This window comes from Panthera tigris, chromosome A3 (genome assembly GCF_018350195.1).
Source record: "Panthera tigris isolate Pti1 chromosome A3, P.tigris_Pti1_mat1.1, whole genome shotgun sequence".
Classification (NCBI taxonomy): Eukaryota; Metazoa; Chordata; class Mammalia; order Carnivora; family Felidae; genus Panthera; species Panthera tigris.
The window spans coordinates 11,333,981-11,344,570 of NC_056662.1; the positions used below are offsets into that span (position 1 = coordinate 11,333,981).

Consider the following 10,590-nt stretch of genomic DNA (forward strand, 5'->3'; position numbering starts at 1 on the left):
GAAGCCGATCACAGACGACGATGGAACCAAACGGTGTTAAGTTCAGACATTTACCAGCAGGGCAGCCTTGGGCCAAGTATTAAATCTTTTGAGCCTCAGTTTCTCCCTCTGTGGAATGGGGCTAGCAGCTGTCACCTCCCACTCGCTCCCCGGCAGGCTGTCAGGACTAGGGGAGGTCCTGCAATGCATGTGGAGTGGGGCACAAGGCAGGCCTTGACAGACACGGCGGTATGCGACGCGTTAAGCTGCAGGGAAACGGGCTGTGGCGGCAGGCAGGGTGGCTGCCCGGTCTGGGGAGGCTTCCTGGGGGCAGTGGCGCCCAGACTGTCCCCACGGCGCCCCATGCTGGGAGACGGGTTGCTGTGTCCTCCTTCCGCACAACTTCCTCCTGGTCGGCCGACACCCTCGCCACCCCGAAGGCGCTGGTTTTCCCACTCTTGCTTCACTTCTAAAGGGCAGCCCTTTCTCGGACCGCCCCGCCCCGCCCACCCCGCCCTGGGTTTGTGGGAAAACTGTATGGAACAGAAAGGGCTCGCGGGCTCTCTCTTCTCCAGATTTGTTGTTATGTTTTCCCCTTTAAATTGAAAACATGCTTCTTAAAGATTAGAAAAAAAACACATCAAACAAGAAAGAAGAAAAATTATTCTTTGTCCTATCCTTCTAATTTAACCACGCTGAACGTTCTGTTTTTTTCTTTCTCCTACACCGGGGTATGGGTGTGTGTGTGTGTGTGTGTGCGTGCGCATAGTTAGAAAACATACTGCCCAACTATTTGGTGTTGTGTTTTTAGAAACTTCTCCATTCTATCCCAAGTATTCTCCCTCCATGGCTCATCTTCATAAACGCATTTGAAGGGCTGCGTTTATTTTTCCAGCAAACGTGAAGCGAGCACCAGCTACAGGCTGTGGAGGGGGACAGTGTCACGATCGAGCCAACCTTTACCCAGTGCAAACTCTGTGCCAGGTACTGTTCTCGTCACTTGCATGATCTCCCTTCTTCCTCACATCCATCCTGTGAGGTGCGTCTCACCATAATGCCCACGGCTCCAGATGAGAAAGCTGTGTCCCGACACAGCACAGCTAAGACCAGCAGCCAGCATTTGAATCCAGGTGGGCTGGTCACAGAATCCAGATTTTGGTCATGCTGGGCCACTCTGTCACCCACAAACAGGTGACCCCTACCCAGAGTGATCAGAGCTGGAACAGGGAATGTACAGGAACACGTGTCAGCCCCGAGGAGGCTCCCGGTCCGTGCAGGAACATCACGGAAGTCTTCCTGGAGGAGACGATACTCCGGTGGGGGACGTAGGAGGGGAGGGCGCTGCAGGCAGAGGGCGGCTGTGACACGAGAACCTGAGGGAGGGGCGCGCATGGGGGGTTGACAAGCTGATGGTACTGAATCCGGCTGGAGAGGTGGGCAGGGTCAGATCGTGCAGGAGCTGTGGGCCCTGGGAACCCCGGGGTGCCGCAGAGGGCTGTGAAGCTGGGGTGTGGCGGGACTGGGGAGGCCTTCCCCGACTCGCTCTGGCCCCCACGGCCAGTCTGTCCCCCACTGCAGCACAGAGCCCCCTGGGCACTTCTTGCCTGTTTGTCGCCTGTCTGCTGTTCCAGAGTGAAGAAAGTTCTGGAAAGTGGGAATCTGGACTGCTTTGTTCGCGACCGTGGCCCAGGACCGAGATCAACGCTGCGCACATAAAATCCTCGGAATGAGACAACGGCGGACAACACGAGGTGTCTCAAGATAGTGCCAATGTTCTCTGCCACAGCCGTGGAGACAGGGCCCCTTCTGTGGCCCCCTCGGGCCCCTCGGGGTGCCAGGCCTCTTCACGATGTACCCGGGTCTCGAGGTGTGCCAAGACTTTGCTCTAACTTGCCCACGGGTCTTATTGGGTTTAGGAGAAGCCCGGGAGAATAAGCCAACCTTTGCTGGGCCCTCTCCGTGCTGCTCTCGAAGGTGGCAAGGAAGGGGTGAGGAGTGGGCCTGCGTGCAGCCACCTTCCCACTCCTTCCCCTTCCCCAGGCTACCTGGCACCTGGCTGGGGCTCGGCCTCCTCCCGTCCACACCACCCACTGCTAGAGGTGGGGAGGGGCTTTGAGGGCCGCGGCCCCTTCCTCCGCTCCGCTCGGGCCCAGGGCCTCTAAGGTAACTATTTACTCCAGTCCCCCTCAGCCAAGCACGCTATCTTATCAGCTCAAACACTTCAGAGTTCAGGCCAAGAAGCCAAAGTCAATTTTGAAAAAGTCTTTAAAAGACCAAACACAAACACCGGGGAGGGTGGATGCAGGGGGCAAGGGTGGAGATGAGGGTAAGGAAGGGCTCCTTCCTCCTTTACCGGGCTCAGGAGGACGCCAGGACTCTCCTGCCCAGATGCCTGTGCCAGACGTTCACCGGAGCGCTGCTCACGTTGGCAGAAGACCGGCCGCCCCCAGCGTCTGTCACTACGACGGATCAATAAATGATAAAGTGCATACAGCCCTTAAAAAGAACAAACCACTTCATAGGCGGTGATATGGAACTAGGTTGTAAAGCGGGGGGAAGAAAAAAGCAAAGCCATAAAGCCTTGTGTATAATCAGATCCTTTTTGTATAAACAGAAAAGGTGGGCACATATATCTCTGCATGCCTGTTTATGCAGAAAAAATTTCTGGAAGCATTTACGGGGTGTCTGGAGGTATTAGCTGCCTCCAGGGCAGAAGTCAAAGGGAGACAGACTTCTCATTATACACTCTTTGTACCTTTTGAATTACTGAATACCATGGCAACGTACTGTTATCTAAATAAATAAACTAAATAAGAGTATTAGTGATTTTTATTCTAGGTAAATGGCCAATAACATCAAAGATGAGGGGGCAGGGAATGACTGCAGAAGGTTTAGAGACTTTGCATAGATCAAGTTAAAAAATTTTTTTTTACATTTATTTATTTTTGAGAGACAGAGCGTGAGCAGGGGAGGGGCAGAGAGAGAGGGAGACAAAGAATCCGAAGCAGGCTCCAGGCTCTGAGCCGTCAGCACAGAGCCCGATGCGGGGCTTGAACTCACAAACCGTGAGATCATGGCCCGCGTTGAAGTAGAATGCTCAACCGACTGAGCCACCCAGGCGCCCCTGCACAGATCAGTTTATTGAAGGTCTAGCTCAAGGGGAAACCTAAGCCTCATTAGATTCCCTCAGTGGCAGGAACCACATTCAAACAAGGCTTTCAAAGCTCTCTCGTGCTTTCTTGCATTTTGTAAACCTAGCTGCTTAAGCTGCACTTTCCAAACATCATCTCATTGAACCTCTTGAGGATTCTATAAAGTGGAGTCAGATCACTGTGTAGACTGCTTAATTAATTCAACAAATACGTTGTTTTAGGTGATGAGGACACAGCCAAGAACAAGTTCATCAAGATGCCTGATCTCATGGAGTCGATGGGTTTACAGGGAGTACTGAACAGTAACAAGTAGATAGAAACAGCCACACAAAAAGCAAATATGACGGTTTCAGACGGTTAGAGCCCCTGAGAAGAAAACGAGACCAGGGAATGTAGTCGAGGATGGCTGACGGGACCCTTGAACGGAGACATGAATGAAAAACAAGAACCATCCACAGGACAATCGGGACGAGAGTAGTTCCAGTGCAAAGGCCCTGAAAGTAGGCTTTGCTTGTGGGAGGAACAGGATGACGGCAGGTGTGGCTGGAGCTTCGAGCTGGAGCCAGACAGACGGTGGGGAATCCAGCTGGGGGGTTGGGCAGAGGCCGATCCTTTGGGCCTTGTGGACATGGGAAGGGGTCCAGATGAAGAAACTGAGGCTCAGAGAGGTTAAGTAATTGGCCCACAGTGACACATTTAAGAGTGGCCGAATCAGAATTCAGAGCGGGCTTTCCCGACTCCATATCCAGTCCTCTAAACATCCACATATGCATTCATGTGGCAAAAACACGAAACACGCATTTCCAGATAGCACAGCCCATATTCTGAGAACACCGTGTGTGTGTGTGTGTGTGTGTGTGTGTGTGTGTGTGTGTGTGTGTTTTCTAAGTGCACAGAAAAGTGCACACATCAAACAGTGATTCCTTACCAGGTGGACAAACTCAGCACCCAGATGAAAACACAGAACATTCCAGAAGCCCCCTTCATGTCCCTTCCCCTTAAATCCCCCTTCCCCCCACAGCTAACCACTGTACTGAATTCTAACCCCATATATTAATTTTACAGCTTTTGAACTTTATATAGAGGGAATCATACAACATGTGCTCTTTTCCTGTCTGGTGTCCTTCACTGAACTAACGTTATGATGGGGAAATTCATGGTATTTCAGTAGAATTTTACTTTTACTGTGTTCCGGGACGGACCAAGTTAGTGCGTGAACCCAGGAAAACTTCCCTCTTTGCAAAGAAGGCTGGGAGAAAGTAGCTAACACAGGAAGCAGCTCAGAGCATGTCATTACAGCAAAAAGGCAGGTACAAAATTATACGTGTAAAGCAATCCCATTTCTTGGCGGGGTGCGGGGCGGGGGAGGTCTCTTTTCATGTCGAGTCAAAGTGGTCCTGGGAAACAAATTTTCTCTCAGCCATGGTGCGCTATGATCTCCGAGCAAATCGAAATAGCCACTGGGTATTCTGTGTTTGGAACTAGGCTGCGAAAAGACAGGCTTTGTCTGCTCACCCGCACTATTTAGATCCGCTCTCTCTCCCCCTCCCTCCCTCTCGTTTGCCCCTCCCCCCTCCCTTTTCAGCCCCATATGCAAGGTGACATTGTGTGAATTAAATGCCTGTATGTTATGATTCTACCACAGAGTCGACGGTTTCGTGGAGACTCTTCCTGCCTGGTGAGGATGACCGGTGGACTTTATTTTTCCTTATTTGTTTATTCTGGATTTTCTACAAAGAATAACCATTCTTGTGTACTGAACAACAACGACGGCAGCAGCAACAGACTGACACGCGAAAGGAAGACGTTTCTGGTCAGCTTGAGACAGGGGATGTCTGTCACCAGGCACACTGAGGTCAGGGAAGGGAGCATTGACCTCCTCCTCCCGGCCTGTGCTGTGGGGTGGTACCCATCGGGTCACCAGCCGTGATGGTGGTTCAAGGGGCGGCCCTGAGGGCAGAGAGACTGGGGATGGAATCTGACCTTGCCCCTTGCCCGCTGTGTGTTTTGGTTACCACTGCTGCCTAACAAACTCCCCAAAACTTAGTGGCGTAAAAGAGTCGTCCTAGTCTCACGGATTTGTATCTCTCCGATTCTGCGGGTTAGAAATTCAGACAACGCCCAGCAAGAGGGTTGGTCTCTCCTCCACGAGGTCTGGAGTCTCAGCGGAAAGACTTGAAGGCTGGGGATGACGTGGTGACCGGGGGCTGGCATCCTCTGGAGCCTTTCCTTGTTTGACTGGCAACTGGTTCCTTGCCTGGGCCAAGACAGACACCCTATATGTGACTTCTCCGCGTGTCCCTTTCACTCGGGCTAGTTTGGGCTTCCTTGCAACATGGCGGCTGGGTCCCCAGGGCAAGCTTTCCAAAGAGCAAGTTGGGAGTGCAGGGTGTTTTTACGGTCTGATCTTGGAAGTCACCTAGGATCATTTCCACTGTGCTCTGTCAGTTGATGTAGTCGTAAAGGTCACCCAAGGTTCAAGGGGAGGAGACAAGTAGGGAGGGAGAGACCTCACCACTCAAAGACACTCTGTACGAACAGCAGGAGGAGGATGTGGTGGACCTGGAACCCCACACACGACCAGTGGGATTTTAAAATGGTGCAGCCACTGTGGAAAACAGTCTGACAGTTCCTCAGAAGGTTAGACACGGAGGTACCCTGTGCCCAGTCAGTCAATTCCACTCCTAGGAACACACACACAGACACACAGACACACACACACACACACACACACACACACACACACACCCAAGAGGAATGAAATGGATGTCACACAAAAACAAATGAATGGAAAAACAAAATGTGGCATGCCCATACAATGGAGTATTATTTAGCCCTAATAAGGAATACCTAATGAGGTACATGCCACAACACGGACAAACCACAAAGACACGTTAAGTGGAAGAAGCTGGTCACACACACACACACACACACACACACACACACAGTACTATATGCAACGTCTACAAGAGGCAAATCCGCAGAGACAGAAAGCCAGTTAGCTGTTGCCAGAGTCTGGAGAGGGGGAAATGGGAAGTGACTGCTAAAGGCACAGGGTTTCTTTTCGGGGTGATGACAGTGTTCTAAAATTAGCTCGTGGTGATGGCTGCACAGTTCTGACAATATGCCAAACCCACTGGATCGTATACTTTAAAAGGATGAGTCCTGCAGTATGTGAATTTTATCGCAATAAAGCTATTGAAGAAAAATGAAGAAGAAAAATATCATGAGGGAGAGGAGATGCTTCCGTGAGTCTCTTTAGAACATACGTGATGCGTACAGGAGCAATTTTCCTATGCCTCAGTATCCTCATCTGTAAAATGGGACTATTTAATAATCAAATGAACTCATTGTGTCTTCAGGGGATTAAAGGCCTCATTATGGAAGGACATTTGTGGCTGGAGCAGAGTCAGTGAGGGAAGTTTCTGACAAAAGCCAAAAGGGGGCAGGTGGGAAATAGTATGTCCAGAATCCAACCTCTTCTCCCCACCTCCGCCATCTTGTGCCTGGATGATTACAGTAGGTCCTCACTGGTCTCCCTGCTTCTGGTCTTGTCACCCACCCTGCCCTCTACACACACACACACACACACACACACACACACACACAGTCCATGCACCTCATGCAGCCAGAGAGAGTCTGTCAAAACCTAAGTCCAACCATGTCCTCTGCTCAGAAACCTCCATGGCTCCCACCTCACTCAGAGTAAAAGTCAAAGATCTTATGAAGCCCTTCAAGAATCACACCCCTGTCACCTCCCTGACTTCTCTCTCTCATTCGCCTCCTCTCTCACTCCTCTCTAGATGCACTGGCCTCCTTACTCTTCAGACCATACAAGGAACAGTCCTGTCTCAGGGCCTTTGCACATGCTATTCTCTGTGGCAGGAGCATTCTTCCCACAGGTCTCCTCAAGACTCGCCTCCTTATCTCTTTCAGGTCTTTGCTCAAATGTCGCCTTCCCAGTCAGGCCTTGCTTGGCCTGACACTTCCTCTCCACCTTTGCTGTATTATTTTTCTCCATAGAATTTATCACTATCTAGCATTAAATATACATGTATTGTTTCTTCTTTAAAAAAAAAAAAAAGATTTTATTTTTAAGTAATCTCTACACCCAACATGGGGCTCAAACTTACAACCCCGAGATTGAGAGTCACACGCTCCACTGACTGAGCCAGCCAGGCGCCACAATTTCTTCTCTTTTTTAACTCATTGTCCGTGTTCCCTTTCTGTCTGCTCTTCAACTGGAATGTACGTTCCATGAAGTAGGGAATTTTTGTGCGTTTTGTTCATATCCGTAAACCCAGTACCTGACACACAGTACTCAGTGAATGAAGTATAAATAAAAAACGAGCAAGGGGAACCTGGGTGGCTCAGTCATCCAACTCTTGAGTCCCGCTCAGGTCATGATCCCGGGGTTGTGGGACCAAGCCCCACGTCGGGCTCTGCGCTGAGCATAGAGCCTGCTTGCTATTCTCTCTCCGCCCCTCTCCCCCACTCTCACGTGTGCTCTCTCTCTCTCTCTCTCTCAAAAAATTAGAAGTAAATAAAAAAGGAGTGACTGAAGCAGTTCTGATGGAGGGCGATGGGGAATGGTGGGGACGTTGGCAGGCTGGTGGCCTTGGTCCTATCTGAAAGGAGTCACTCCCGCCTGCCCACAGCCTAAAGTTTCCATGTGGTGGGAATGTGGGCCCAGGTGGCTGAGCTCCATTTCAGCGGAAGCCAGAACCTCTATATTTATGTGACATGTCTCGATAAACCATTGCTGATCAAAAATCCACACCTGTTGCTCACCTAGGTGGGGGGCTGCCTTTCGTGGTCTCGCCTGGGTCAAAATGCTTCCACGTGAACTTTCGAGAACCTCGAATTTCTGGGGAAGCTGGCCGGAGTTCCAAGATACGGCGCTGAACGAGTAGACTTGACCTCGAAGTGTTTTTTGGGAAACAAATGACACTTTCATATTTAGGTTCTTGAGATGATCTTATTTGGGGCGGGTTCCTTTTTCTTCTCAAAACTCATGATCCCACCCTCATATTTGTACGGGGCCCCGGGCATCTCTCCTCCACCCTGGAGCAAAGATCAGAAGAGAACATTGCCAGAACATTAGTTTTCCTGTGGCCCGGATGAGGAACAGCACGAAACGGAAACGGAGAGATTTTATTGATCCTCCTCCCGCTTCCACTCCAAATCGACTCCCACAATATTTGCTCACTAATTTTACTTGGTACCAATTCTTGGTGTTAATGTTGTCGCCAACAGGGCTGCTATGCAGGGTGGGCTTTGCACAACTCTGGTGGCTCCATTCTAGGAATGACCTGCTAAGTGGCGCCCCCTGGAGTTGTGCTGTGGCCTATATAGGTGTCTATTTAAATTTTTGCTAATGTTTATTTACCTTTGAGAGAGAGAGAAAGAGAGAGGCAGAAAGAGGGAGAGGACAGAGGATCCGAAACGGGCCCGCACTGACAGCAGAGAGCCCGATGCAGGGCTCGAACTCATGAACGGTGAGATCGTGACCTGAGCTGAAGCCAGACACTCAACCGACTGAGCCACCCAGGCGCCCCTGTATGTGTCTATTTAGATCATTCCATTTTCACTGATGGCGCCAGTGGAATCCTGTTTTGCTTCGGCAAAGTCTTTCTGCTTTGCACAAGGAACCAAGCACACGGAGAAAAATCCATACAGTATAAAAGGGCTGAGGTGAAAAATGTGTCCTTCGTACGTTGATCTGACCTCTCCAAGATCCTCTCTCGAGAAACACTTAACCGTTGCCAGTTTCTTGTGTGTCCTTAGATATCTAAACAACTCTCTCCTCTCTCTTCCTCCAAATACACACATCACACACACACGTGTACGTGCCGCAGTAGAGCACCCTACGTTTCCTATGTTTCTTTATCATGTCTTTTTGTACCATAAAGGTTTATACTAGGGACCAGCAAACCACAGTCCTCAGGCCAAATCTGTCCCGCTGTGCACTTCTGTGGAGTCTACAAGCTGAGAATGGTTTTTACATTTTCTTACATTTTTAAACGGTCGCAAAAAATCAAAAGGAAAGTGCCATAATGACGCATGACGATTATATGAAATTAAAATCTCAGCGTCCATAAATAAAGTTTTATTGGCACACCGTCCTGTCCGTGTGTTTACGCGTCGTCTGCAGCTGCTCCTGGGCTGGGAGCCGTAGTAACACTGTTTCTGTTGAGCAGTGGCAGCGGGGACCACATGGCCTGCAAAGTCCAAAGTATTTACAGTGTGGCCCTTTCCAGAAAAAGTTTCTGGCTCCTGGTGTAGGCTATACATCTTGCTCTCCTTTTTTTCACATAACCCTGGGGGCCTGGAGATCTTTGGAATCAGCGCACTGATCTACCTCATTCCTTTTAACAAAAGCTCCTGCATCTCTCACTGTAGTGCTGGGCCATGCTTTATTTATCCGGTTCTTACAACGAAGCCCCAAATTCTTAAGTGGAAAGGAGTTCGTGTTGTAAGAAAGCTTGACAATTCCTGACAAGAACAAGAAATCTCAGGTGGTCAACTTGTTTATTATTTATATCTCGTTCTTTCAGAAATAGGATTTGCTGCAGCTTACAACAGGAGGGGCAGACCCAGTAAAACCATAAAACCACTAAGGCAGAGGTGAAATACCAGCAAAGGCTGGGAGTCAAGAAGCCTGCCCTTCCCGGCCGAGGAAGCCTGGATTAGATTTGAGCTGGAGGCTTCATTTGAATCATATTTGCAGATGATGCAAAAATCTTAGTGGGTGTTTATTTTCCTCAAGAGGGAGGTTGAAGGCAGAAGGCCTCTGAGAAGCTGGAAAAAATGCCAAGCAGGCTAACATAGAACAGTGTTTCCTACCCCTCCAATTGCCATATCTTGAGGTAAATGAACTATTATTTACTGAACATTTTTCTTTAGTGCATATATGTATATTTAAGACCCTTAGATAGTTTCATCTGGAGAAGTGATATCCATGAATTCACGATTCTGATGAATTAGTTATATATGTAATTTTTCAAATGCTCGTAAATACTTAATAAATACTAAAATTAAAACACAGACATACACACACACACACACACACACACACACACAACTTCATCCGTGTACCACCTACAATAATCTTGCAAACCAACAGTGGCGACTGTCCTAAATATTTTTAAGTGCTGGGGTATCAGACACTAGGGGTTGCCTTGCCAGCTGCCATTTCCCCCTTCCTTCCTGCTGACAGAACCCTGAGGAAGGTACTGCCCAGCACTGGGGAATTAAGCCACATTTGGTTTAAGCCAAGTATGGCCAACCTATTCTCCCAGACCTGACATTGGTCTAGGGGTAGTCATATGACCCAGTTCTGGCCCAAGGGAAACTCTGCTGGGGACTTCTGGGAAAGAATTTCCTCTCTGATAAGAAAGAGGTACATGAAGAGAGACCTTCCTCTCCTTTCCTTCCTGCTTTGAACACTGGTGTGTGA

At 49.3% G+C, this 10,590-nt stretch overlaps 1 long non-coding RNA gene across 1 annotated transcript; it reads left to right on the forward strand.

Annotated features, from left to right (window-relative positions):
- Positions 1-832: 832 nt before the first annotated feature.
- LOC122237162 lies at positions 833-2,752 on the forward strand. The gene is made up of 3 exons (XR_006215377.1): positions 833-963; positions 1,611-1,846; positions 2,342-2,752. It is a non-coding gene; the product is annotated as an uncharacterized LOC122237162 (long non-coding RNA).
- Positions 2,753-10,590: the final 7,838 nt, after the last annotated feature.